Here is an 11,002-nt window from a genome sequence, read left to right as displayed (position 1 = left end):
GGTCCCATCAGCGGTTGAGCAGGCATCGGCGGCGTGGGCAATCCCGGTGCAGGAGCAACTTGTTGCTGCGCGGCGTGTGCGTCAAGGAAATTAGCCATTCTAACGTCCATCATTCCCGGCAGACCTTCCATCACATCCTGGAATGCCCGCATTAAGTCTCTCACCGAGTCTTCCAGTTCTGCTAGTCGTTCCCCGGTAGTTTCCTCCGGGATGGGGTCCCGAGGGCGGTAGTCCGGGGGTGGGTCATAGTCCTCTTCCGTTTGGAAGGCTCCGGTGCCCTCCTCATCTTCTGCGTGACCACGCGGTCCCGACGGCTCGAACATCCACTCCTCGATGTCTTGCTTGGGACTCTCCTTCTCCGAGGTAGACCCTGGCTCCGGGAACAATCCCTTGTCAAACAGACTCTCACGTAATCCGCTCCCCCGACGGGAGTACACCTCACGGGTGCCCTGGGTGTTGTACATAGTCCAATCATCCTGCTGGTGAGTCTTCCGCGGACCCCATTGCGAAGGGGTCGGAGGCGGCCAAGACAGATGTGCAGGCAGGCGGGGAATCGTTCCCCCCACGGCACCCTCCATCGAGGCTGCAGTCGTGAACACCAAAGACGCGGAGGTTTGTGGGACCGATCCCGAGTCCCCCTCCGTGTTAGGTAGGTTTCCCTCAATTCCGCTCATGATCTTGCCAGATTCGGAACGATAGGAGAAAGGGAGTTCTAACAATATGTTGGATCCCCAAGCATCGAGAATAAATCCACGTTTTCAAGAAAAGCAAAATTTATTTCAAAGCGTTGAAGACATACTCAAACACGTTCTTTGTTAGAACTGGGGATACACAGTTAGGTCAAGCATAATAAAGGAAATTCAAACAGATACAGATCCAATGAATAGCATTCCCGCTGGCGGGCTAATGAAACGGTTGCGCGCCCAGTCCATGGGAACCAGGCAGAACATCAGACAAAACACAGGTGCAGGTCTCATGAGAAAAGCAATAGGCAAGCATTACAGCATCGTCTCCCCCACACAACCTCCAGCAGTTATCTTGTGCATTCCAACGCAGGAGCAGGATGATAGAAAATAAGCCGGGTGCAACAGGGAAAGGATATGTACACAGAGGTCACAGAAAACAGAATGGCAGCTTGCTGACACATGATTGCTCTCTTTAAGTATTTGAAGGGCTGTCACTGAGAGGAGGACAGGGAGCTGTTCCTATTTGCAGCAAAGGATAGGATTCGCAATAATGGGTTTAAATTAAGGGCAGGAAGATACCGGCTGGATATTGGGGGAAACTTTCTTACTGTAAGAGTGGTGCCACAGTGGAACCAGCTGCCTAGGGAGGTGGGGAGCTCCCCCTCACGGGCAGTCTTTGAGCAGCGGCTGGACAAACCCTTGTCAGGGATGCTCTAGGCTGATCCTGCATTGAGCAGGGGGTTGGACTAGAGGGCCTGTCTGGCCCCTTCCAACTCTGTGATCCTATGATTCTACTGCACCTGTATCCTACCTTCCTCCAAAGAGCTCTGTATGCTTGTTCCCTCACAAATCTGATCCTCTCAATCACCCCGTGAGGTATTCTAGGCTAAGAGTCTGGCTTACAGTAACCCAGCAAAGCTGCGTGGTTGAGTGGGAACTTGAACCAGGGTCTCCTTACATGCTGAGCCTGACACTCTAACTACTGCACCACATTATCTTCCATCTATACCTTTCCACTCCTGTTCCTCCCTTTCTTTCTCTTGCTCTTTGCCCTTCCCCTGAAGGATCTAAGATTGTAACTGGGAACTGTCCCTTCTTTGAGATGTGCTTATGTTGATTGAAAAGTATGCAGACGGAGAGTGATTTCAGCAAAGCGTACTTTATTCGATCAGGAACAAGACAACTTTGGCCGGCTCGCAGGCCGGCTTATATTCCCTGAGAAACCGCCACCCAAAACACCCCCCACTACCCAATAGGTTATTTACAGAGGCCGAGAGTCCCATAGGCTTCTCGGCCAGGAACCTAGCCCCGATTGGAGCGGGCTACGATCCGCATAGTCCATTGTCTCTTGGAGCGAAGCTTGACGTTTGTCTCTGGACTTGTCTGGACTTGTCAGGACTTGATACACTACATTGATATTACTGAGCCCGCATGCGGGGAGGGCGGGGTATAAATGAAATAAAATAAATAAAATAAATAAATACTATGTAAATGAATCATTTCTTTTCCCTCTCTGGCAGGAGAAACCAAGAGACACCAGATTCACTCCTGGTGTGTGAATGTGCTCTGAACACAGGGTTGCCAACCACCAGGTGGGGGCTGGAGACCAGCTCCTCCTAGAGAAATGACTGCCTTGGAGGGTGGACGCTCTGGTGTTATACCCTGCTGAGGCCCCTCCCCTCTCTAAGCCCCACCTTCCTCAGGCTCCACCCCCCAAGCGGGAGTTGGCAGCCCCATCTGTACACCCCTGTCTGCCGGGGTTGGCAGAATTCTTCTTCTGGCTCATGTGAGTCATTGTAGAATCCTGCATCAGTTAAAGGGCAATGCGCCTGTGGCAGATTATCAGACTCCCAACTACTTCCTCATTGGAGCTGATAAAGCACTGCAGTTTGAAATCATGGTTTCTGCTGGTTAGCAGCAATGGCAACAGCTCTCAAGGGCCAAGACTCAAAGGGCAGCAAGTGAAAAGGAGACGGAAACAACAAATCCATTGTACACAAAGACTTTTAAGGAGGCTGGGGTGAACAGAGGGGTGGGGTGATAAAAAGGTGGGCGGATTCACCGCCTATGCAGAATCACCACGCAGGCATTGGCACCATTAGAATGTCAGCTTCAGTTTTAAAAGTAAGTTTCTAGTCCTCAGTGTGGTAAAGGAGATTTAAATGTGTGTGGATACACAGACATGGCAGGTAGACTAAGTGAGCGGTCTAGTAGCCAGCCAGTCTAAGGCTCTGGGCAACATTCAGCCCTAGTCCATCAATACAACGTTGTACATATGCGGCGCTCAAACAAAATCTGTGCGTCAAAGTAATCCACATTCTGTGCCAAACAGGTTTATTTCTGAATGCAGACAAGAAGACTTATGATCAAGGCTTGAAACATCTTCTTCCTCCCCCCCCCCCACCTTTATCATCCAGTCAGATTAAGACTTCTGGAGAACTGAAAACCTGGTCCCTTCTTTTACGTTATTTGGGTTGGTGCCAAATAAGAGACATGTTATGGCTTTTGGTTTTGAGATTTTGCTATGAACCAACACGGCTACCTGAATTCCATGTGGGGGAATTTCAACAAAACAATGTTCTAACTTTACCACACACACAAAAAAAACCCTTCCTAGATGCACAAACTAGATATCAAGGAAGGAGCCAAAGTCCAGTCGCACCTTAAAGACAAACAAAATGTGTGGCGAGGTATGAGCTTTTGTGAGTCACTGCTCACTTCTTCAAATACAGCTGAAGAAGTGGGCAGTGACTCACAAAAGCTCCTGCCCTGCCACAAATTGTGTTACGTCTTTAAGGTGCTGCTGGACTCTGGCTCTTTTCTACTTCTACAGACAGACTAACAGGGCTACCTATCTAGATAGCAAGGTGAAAGGCCTTCTTACCAATCTTTTTGCTATGAACAGAGATTTCATCTTCACAGAGAGCACGCAAAGATGTATCGCCCGAAGGACTACAGTACAGCAAGAGCTCTGTCACATGATGTGCTGCTGACGTAAATGGGACTCAAGGCCCAGTTCACACCCATAAACAGTCACATGCGCAGCTGCTTGTATACAGAAGATGAGTCTCGTTTGTGCCGGTAGTAAAAGAGCGACATCTTTGCACAAATGGGTAGAAAGGGATGTCAAGTCGTAGCCTGTATGGTTTTCAGTGCAAGAGACGAACAGAGGTGGCTTGCCACTGCCTGCCTCTGCATCGCAAACCTGGGCTTCCTTGGTGGTCTCCCATCCAAGTTCTAGCCAGGGCTGACACTTTCCCTATGAGGAAAGGTTAAGGCGCTTAGGGCTCTTTAGCTTGGAGAAACGACGACTGAGGGGTGACATGATTGAGGTTTACAAGATTATGCATGGGAAAGAGCAGGTAGAGAAAGAGGTACTTTTCTCCCTTTCTCACAATACAAGAACCCGTGGGCACTCCATGAAATTGCTGAGCGGTCGGGTTAGAACAGATAAAAGGAAGTACTTCTTCACCCAAAGAGTGATTAACACTTGGAATTCACTGCCACAGGAGGTGGTGGCGGCTACAAGCATGGACGGCTTCAAAAGGGAATTAGATAAGCATATGGAGCAGAGGTCCATCAGTGGCTATTAGCCACAAGGTATAGATAGGGACTCTGGGGCAAGTGATGCTCTGTCATCTGGTGCTTGGGGGGGTCAACAGTGGGAGGGCTTCTAGTGTCCTGGCCCCACTGGTGGACCTCCTGATGGCACTGGTATTTCTGGCCACCGTGGGATACAGAGTGTTGGACTGGATGGGCCTTTGGCCTGATCCAACATTGGCATCTCTTATGTTCTTATGTTCTTATGACCGTGCTTATCTTCTGAGATCTGATGAGATGGGGTTAGACTGGGCCATCAGGGGCAGGGCAGGGGAACAGAGGCCCTGCTTACCATTGCCTGACTTCTAATTGGCAATCCTGGACGTCCTCGTTGGTCTCCCATCCAAGCACTAACCAGAGCTGACCCTGCTTAGCCTCCAAGTCCTGGCGAGACTGAGCTTGCCATGGCAATTTGGTCAAGGCTTGTAGGAACTGGATCCTAGCAATGCTTGCCAGGTGGTAAAGCCGCCTTGGGTTTGAGAAAATCTCCCTTTCTCACAATACAAGAACTCGTGGGCACTCCATGAAATTGCTGAGCGGTCGGGTTAGAATGGATAAAAGGAAGTACTTCTTCACCCAAAGAGCGATTAACACTTGGAATTCACTGCCATAGGAAGTGGTGGCGGCTACAAGCATGGACGGCTTCAAAAGGGAATTAGATAGGCATATGGAGCAGAGGTCCATCAGTGGCTATTAGCCACAAGGTATAGATAGGGGCTCTGGGGCAGGTGATGCTCTGTCATCTTGGTGCTTGGGGGGGGGTCAACGGTGGGAGGGCTTCTAATGTCCTGGCCCCACTGGTGGACCTCCTGATGGCACTGGTATTTCTGGCCACTGTGTGACACAGAGTGTTGGACTGGATGGGCCTTTGGCCTGATCCAACATTGGCATCTCTTATGTTCTTATGTTCTTAAAATGCTGACCATTTCAGCTTCTTGGAAACCAGTGTTCCTGGAACGTTCATTATCTCAAGAGCTAAAGCATCAGGAGGGAACCACAGGAAATGGCGAAGCAAAATACTCAACTAAGCAGAGAAAGAGGGGAAGGGCCATGGCAGTGGCAGAGCCTCTGTTTGGCATGCAGAAGGTCCCCCAGGTTCAGTCCCTGGCATCTCCAGTTAAAAAAGACCTGGCGGTGGACTGATGTGAAAGAGCTGTACCTGAGTCCCTGGAGAGCCACGCTGCCAGTTGGGGCAGCTTCCTGTGTTCCTGTTTAATCACATTCATCCTTACTAGCCAACAGTGATAGGGCACAAGAGAAGCCTGGTAAGGGTTAAACATTACAATAAGGGCCCTAATGAAAAGAATATAATGTGAGGTTGATTATTTCTTGGGGTTGGTCTCTCTTGAAGTAAGTTGGAGATTATTATTTATTACTTATTATTTATCATACGGCAGAGTTACATGCAGGAAGTATAAAATAATATAAAATACATAACCAAGTTGATACAACTAGGGGCGCAATTCTAGCTCGCCTCCTTGTGGTGCACCTTGGATAATACAGAAGAGCTAGAACTTCTGGCGACCAGACAATCATAGTATCTCCTGGGTATACTACACACATGCAAGTTGGAGAGAGAGGATGCAATGTTATCATGGGGGGGTGGGGGCTGACATCCAAGTAGTTCGTCTGGAGGTAATGTCCCCCGGCCACCCCGAAGTTGGCTGCACTAAACTGCCTTTGGCACTGGAGTTCTTGTAGATTTCCTCCCCTCTTTATCGGCCATTGAAAGACTGGAAAGTGGAAAGACCACTTCACTCTGGTACAGATCATTTTATTACCTTACAGCTAGAGACGAGCCATTATTTTATAATCATTGATGGTAGAATGCCATCAGTATACCTGGCCCTTTTACAGAGTTCTATAAAGCACAAAAAGACTGTAAGGGAGCTTACAATCTAAAGCTGACAGTGGGGGAGACAGAGCGAGAGGAGAGGGAGGCAAAGGTAGCCAAGGATAAATGTGCACCCAACTATTTTTTAGCATTATTAAAAGCATTTATAACCTGCCTTTGGACAGAAAGTCATAAGGTGGCATACACCAGAGCAAGAGAAAAAATGCACCAAATAAAATCCAAATAAAGCAATATCAGCAGTGTAACGTGTACTTCTGCACTCAGCTGGTGGAACTCACTGTCACAGGACACGCATGAACACATGAATCAGACCCTTGGTCCATCAAAGTCAGTATTGTCTACTCAGACTGGCAGCAGCACTTCAAGGTTTCAGGCACAGGACTTTCACATCACCCGCTGCCTGGTCCTTTTAACTGGAGATGCTGGGGATTGAACCTGGGACCCTCTGCATGCCAAGCAGATGCTCTTCCACTGAGCCACAGCCCAGGATGTAGTGAAGGGCAATAGTTTGGTGGCTGTAAAAGCAGATTAGACAAATTCATGGGGGACAGGTCTATCAATGGCTATTAACCATGAAGATTAAATGGAACCTCCATGTTCAGAGGCAGTAACCATGTAAATACTAGTGTTGGGGTGAACAACAGGAGGAGGCTTTGGCCTCCGTGCTCTGCTTGTAGGTCTTGCAGAAGCATCTGTTTGGCCAGTCTGGGAAACAGGATGTTGGACTAGATGGCTAATGGTCTGATTCAGCATGGGACACACAGTAAAACTGACAATTAAAAGGCTACTAAAAGCAGTAGCTGAACAATCTCAATGCCTGGCAGAATAAAACGTGTCATTAGGAAACAAGGGAAGTGAGGTTCTCAAGTGAGAATATGCAGACATTACACAGAGTTGGAATTAAGCCAAAAAGCTTAACAAGAGATGTAATGTCTTTTGGAGGTGGCATCACGTACCTCTTCCGGAAAGCAACAGAAGGAGGTAAGAGCAGCAATTAGTGACGGACTAGTATCTGGGAGACCCAGGTTCGAATCCCCACTCTGACATGGATGCTCACTGGGTGACTTGGGGTCTGTCATTCCCTCTAAGCCTAACCTGCCTCACAGGGTTGTTGTTGCAAGAATAATCCTTAGGAAGGGAGAAAAGTGTTGTAAGCACTGTTGGGTCCCCACTAGAAGAAAAACAGGGCACAAACAATTTAAAATTAATACATGTATTAACATTGCCCTTATGAGGGTACCACTTCCCTTTCTGTTTGTGCAACTGTTGCTTCCAGTTAAACAGACTGCGCAGGCTGTAGAAGTGTTACAGAGATAAACCTGTTGGACTAGAGATTATGACAACAGAACGACTGGCAAGGATGATGCTATTGTATCACCTGGGGGGGAAAGGCAAGACCTCCCTGAACTCTGTGGGAGGACAAGAGCCTTAAAACTGGTTTTCAGGGTTTAAGGATTTAGCCCGAGAACATGTAGCCCCTGTGCGGTGCAGTGGTCAGAGCGTCAGTCAAGGATCTGGCAGGCACAGCATCGAATTCTCACTCTGCCGTGGCAGTTAGATTGGTGCCCGTGGGCCAATCACACGCTTGGAGCTTAGCCTTCCTCACAGGGTTGTTTTGAGGATAAAATGGAAGAGCCGAACGTACACCACCCTGGGCTCCTATAACGGTGGGATTAAAAAGTCAGTAAGTACATAGTATCTCTGACCATGGGCAGAGCACTGTTGGGAAATCATGGCCACCCTTTCTCCCCAGGGGAAAGTCTGGGAAGAGGGGGACAGAACACAGGACTGGATCTCAGCACCTCTTGGTCGAGAGACTGAAGCAACTGATCTGTGCAGGGAAAGCTTTCACTTACAGAACAGCAAGGCAGCAATCCACTAAGTCTAAACTTCAGATGTGGTTCCCATCCCATCCCATCCTACCCCACCCCACCCCACCCACCCAAAAACACCCCAAAAGGGGGGGAACCGGTTAAGGAGATTCCCCCCTTTTAAACCTAAAGAAAATCCCGCCCCCCTTTACCAAGGTCTATCTGTGAGAGAAATACCTCCAAGCAGAGGTCATTTCGGGGGGGATCGCGGTTCCCCCGAGTGAGGTACAGGGGGCGGGGCACATGACAAAGCCCCGCCCCCTGCTTCCGGCCCTCATTCAGCCAGGAGGAGGCAGGAGAAGAGGGAGGGTAAGTTGCTTCCTCCCTGCCTCTCCCCACCCCTGCCTGCCTGGGGCCAGGGAGGGCCTTTGCGGGGCTTCCTTGCACTCCCGCCGGCCTTGCAGGTCCACCGCCGGGCCCCTCATGGGGCTCGGCAGTGGAGCTGCAAGGCTGGCGGTGGTGGCCGGGACCATTGGGGGCGGGGTGTGTGGCCTTATGACACACTTCCGGTGATGTCAGGGGGTGTGGCATATGCTAATGAGTTATGCTAATGAGTTCCCCTAGCTCTTTTTCTACGAAACGACCCCTGCCTCCAAGGCTTTTCTGCTAGCAAAGTAGGCAGTTTCATTTAAGAGTGAATTCAATCCTGATACCGGCCCATTCTGACAAACTGGCATCCTCAGTACACCCGAGTTCAGCCTTTATAGGGGTAAAGTGGGCAAAAGTTCGGGGCCTAAAATTTTGAAGTCAGTTCATCAGTTCCGTTCCCAAACAGAACTCTCTCTATCCTCTGTTCAGAATACGTTTTGCATCCCAAAAAGAAAAACAAACCACAGAACTCTTCCCAGAGAGAGAGAGAGCATGGCACCAGCCCGCCTTGACTGACACAATGTTGCTGTGGTAACAGAGGTCAAACAAAGAAGAAGAAGAAGAAGAGAGAAGAGATTGGATTTATACCCTGCTCTTCACTTGGAGTCTCAGAGCGGCTTACAAATTCCTTTCCCTTCCCCTCCCCACAACAGACACCCTGTGAGGTAGGTGGGTGGGGCTGAGAGAACTCTGACACAAACTGCTCTTTTTCAAGGACAGCTGTGCCAGAGCTTGTGACTGACCCAAGGTCACATCAGCAGGTGCAAGTGGAGGAGTGGGGAATCAAACCCGGTTCTCCCAGATTATAGCCTCCCAAAACCTCCCAACAGACTTCAGCGGGGGGGGGGGGGGGGGAGTCAGGCAGGAACACACCTGACTCCTAATATTTGGCAAACCAACACAGGCTCATAATTTAAAGACTATTAATAAGGCCTGTAAAATTCCTTAACAAAAACCCCAAAGAACTAAAATCTTGGGGATAGATCAAGATGGGGAGCCCTGTTAGTCTGTCTGTAGCAGTAGAAAAGGAGTTCAGTACCACCTTAAAAATGGGACGTACTAAAACTAGGGACAAGCGATTGCCCATAGGGAATACATGAGTGGGCAGCGATTGCCCATAGGCAATACATGAATGCCAATAGAGAATGCATGATTGCCCATAGGGAATAATGAAGAGTAGGCTTGCCCATAGGGGATAATGGAGTACATAATTGCCAACAGAGAATCCATGATTGCTCATAGGGACATAATTGCCAACAGAGAATCCATGATTGCCCATAGGAAATATTGCCCAGAGGTCATTCCGGCTCCCCCAGCTCTCCTTAAAGGTAAAGGTTCCTTTGCTCAAAAGCCAGTCAAATCCGGGCTCTTTAAAAAGTTATAGCTGTCGGTGGCAGCTACAACGGCCGCACGGGGAACGCGCAAACGTTCCCGCCTCCCTGAGCCCCGGGGTGGTGGCCTTGGATTCCTGGGGCAAATTCCACCTCTCGCGTGTGACATCCGAGCGGCAATGCGAGAGGTCATTCTGGCTCCAACAGCTCTCCTTAGGGGCTCTTTAAAAGTTATGGCCGCTGCTGCTATCAGCAGCAGCTGCAACGGCCGCAGCGGGAGGGAGGGGCTCTTTAAAAAGGTATGGCCGACGCAGTTGTCAGTAGCAGCTGCAACGCCATGGGGGTGGGGCCAAACATTCCCCGCCTCCCTGAGCCCCGGGGTGGTGGCCTTGGACTCCTAGGGGCAAATTCCACCTCTCACGTGTGATGTCCAAGCGGCAATGCGAGAAGTCATTCTGGCTGCAACACCTCTCGTTAGGGGCTCTTTAAAAGTTATGGCCGCTGCTGCTGTCGGCGGCAGCTGTAAAGCTGTAAAGGAGAGGCTCTTTAAAAAGTTATGGCCACCGGTGGCGGCAGCTGCAATGGCCGCGGGGGGGGGGGCAAACATTCCCGCCTCCCTGAGCCGCTCGGCGTTGCCGCTCAGACATCACATGAGAGGTCATTCTGGCTCCAACAGCTCTCGTTACGGGCTCTTTAAAAAGTTATGGGCGATGGCGCTGTCGGCGGCAGCTGCAACAGCCACGGTGGGCCACGGGGCAAAATGTTCCGCCACCTCCCTGAGCCCCAGGATGGTGGACTTGGACTCCTAGGGGCAAATTCCACCTCTCACGTGTGATGCCCGAGCACCACACGCTAAAGGTCATTCTGCCTCCAACTGATCTCCTTAGGTGCTCTTTAAAAAGTTATGACCCCCGGTGGCGGCAGCTGCAACGGCGCAGGGGGAAACGTTCCCTGCCTCCCTGAGCCCCGGGTTGGTGGCTTTGGACTCGTAGGGGCAAATTCTACCTCGCGTGTGATGACACGCCAGTGGTCATTCTGGCTCCAACTGCTCTCCTTAGGGCCTCTTTAAAAAGTTATGGACGATGCCACTGTGGGTGGCAGCTGCAACGGCAGGCAGGGCGAAATGTTCCCCTCCCTGAGCCCCGGGGTGGTGGCCTTGGACTGGTAGGGGCAAATTCCACCTCTCCCCTGTGATGTCCCAGCGGCGTTGCCGCTCCGACATCACACGCGAGAGGTCATTCTGGCTCCAACAGCTCTCCCTTGGGGCTGACCTTCCCGCCGGTTCCCCCC

The 11,002-nt window shown here is 50.4% G+C and overlaps 1 protein-coding gene across 1 annotated transcript in view; it reads right to left on the bottom strand.

Annotated features, from left to right (window-relative positions):
• HPSE (heparanase) overlaps positions 1 to 11,002 on the bottom strand; it is a 51,601-nt gene that overhangs the window by 40,144 nt on the left and 455 nt on the right. The window lies entirely within an intron of this gene.

The sequence above is a fragment of the Gekko japonicus genome, unplaced genomic scaffold (assembly GCF_001447785.1).
Source record: "Gekko japonicus isolate JY-2015 unplaced genomic scaffold, Gekko_japonicus_V1.1 scaffold752, whole genome shotgun sequence".
In the NCBI taxonomy this organism is placed as follows: Eukaryota; Metazoa; Chordata; class Lepidosauria; order Squamata; family Gekkonidae; genus Gekko; species Gekko japonicus.
This window is presented reverse-complemented; position numbering and strand designations above follow the sequence as displayed.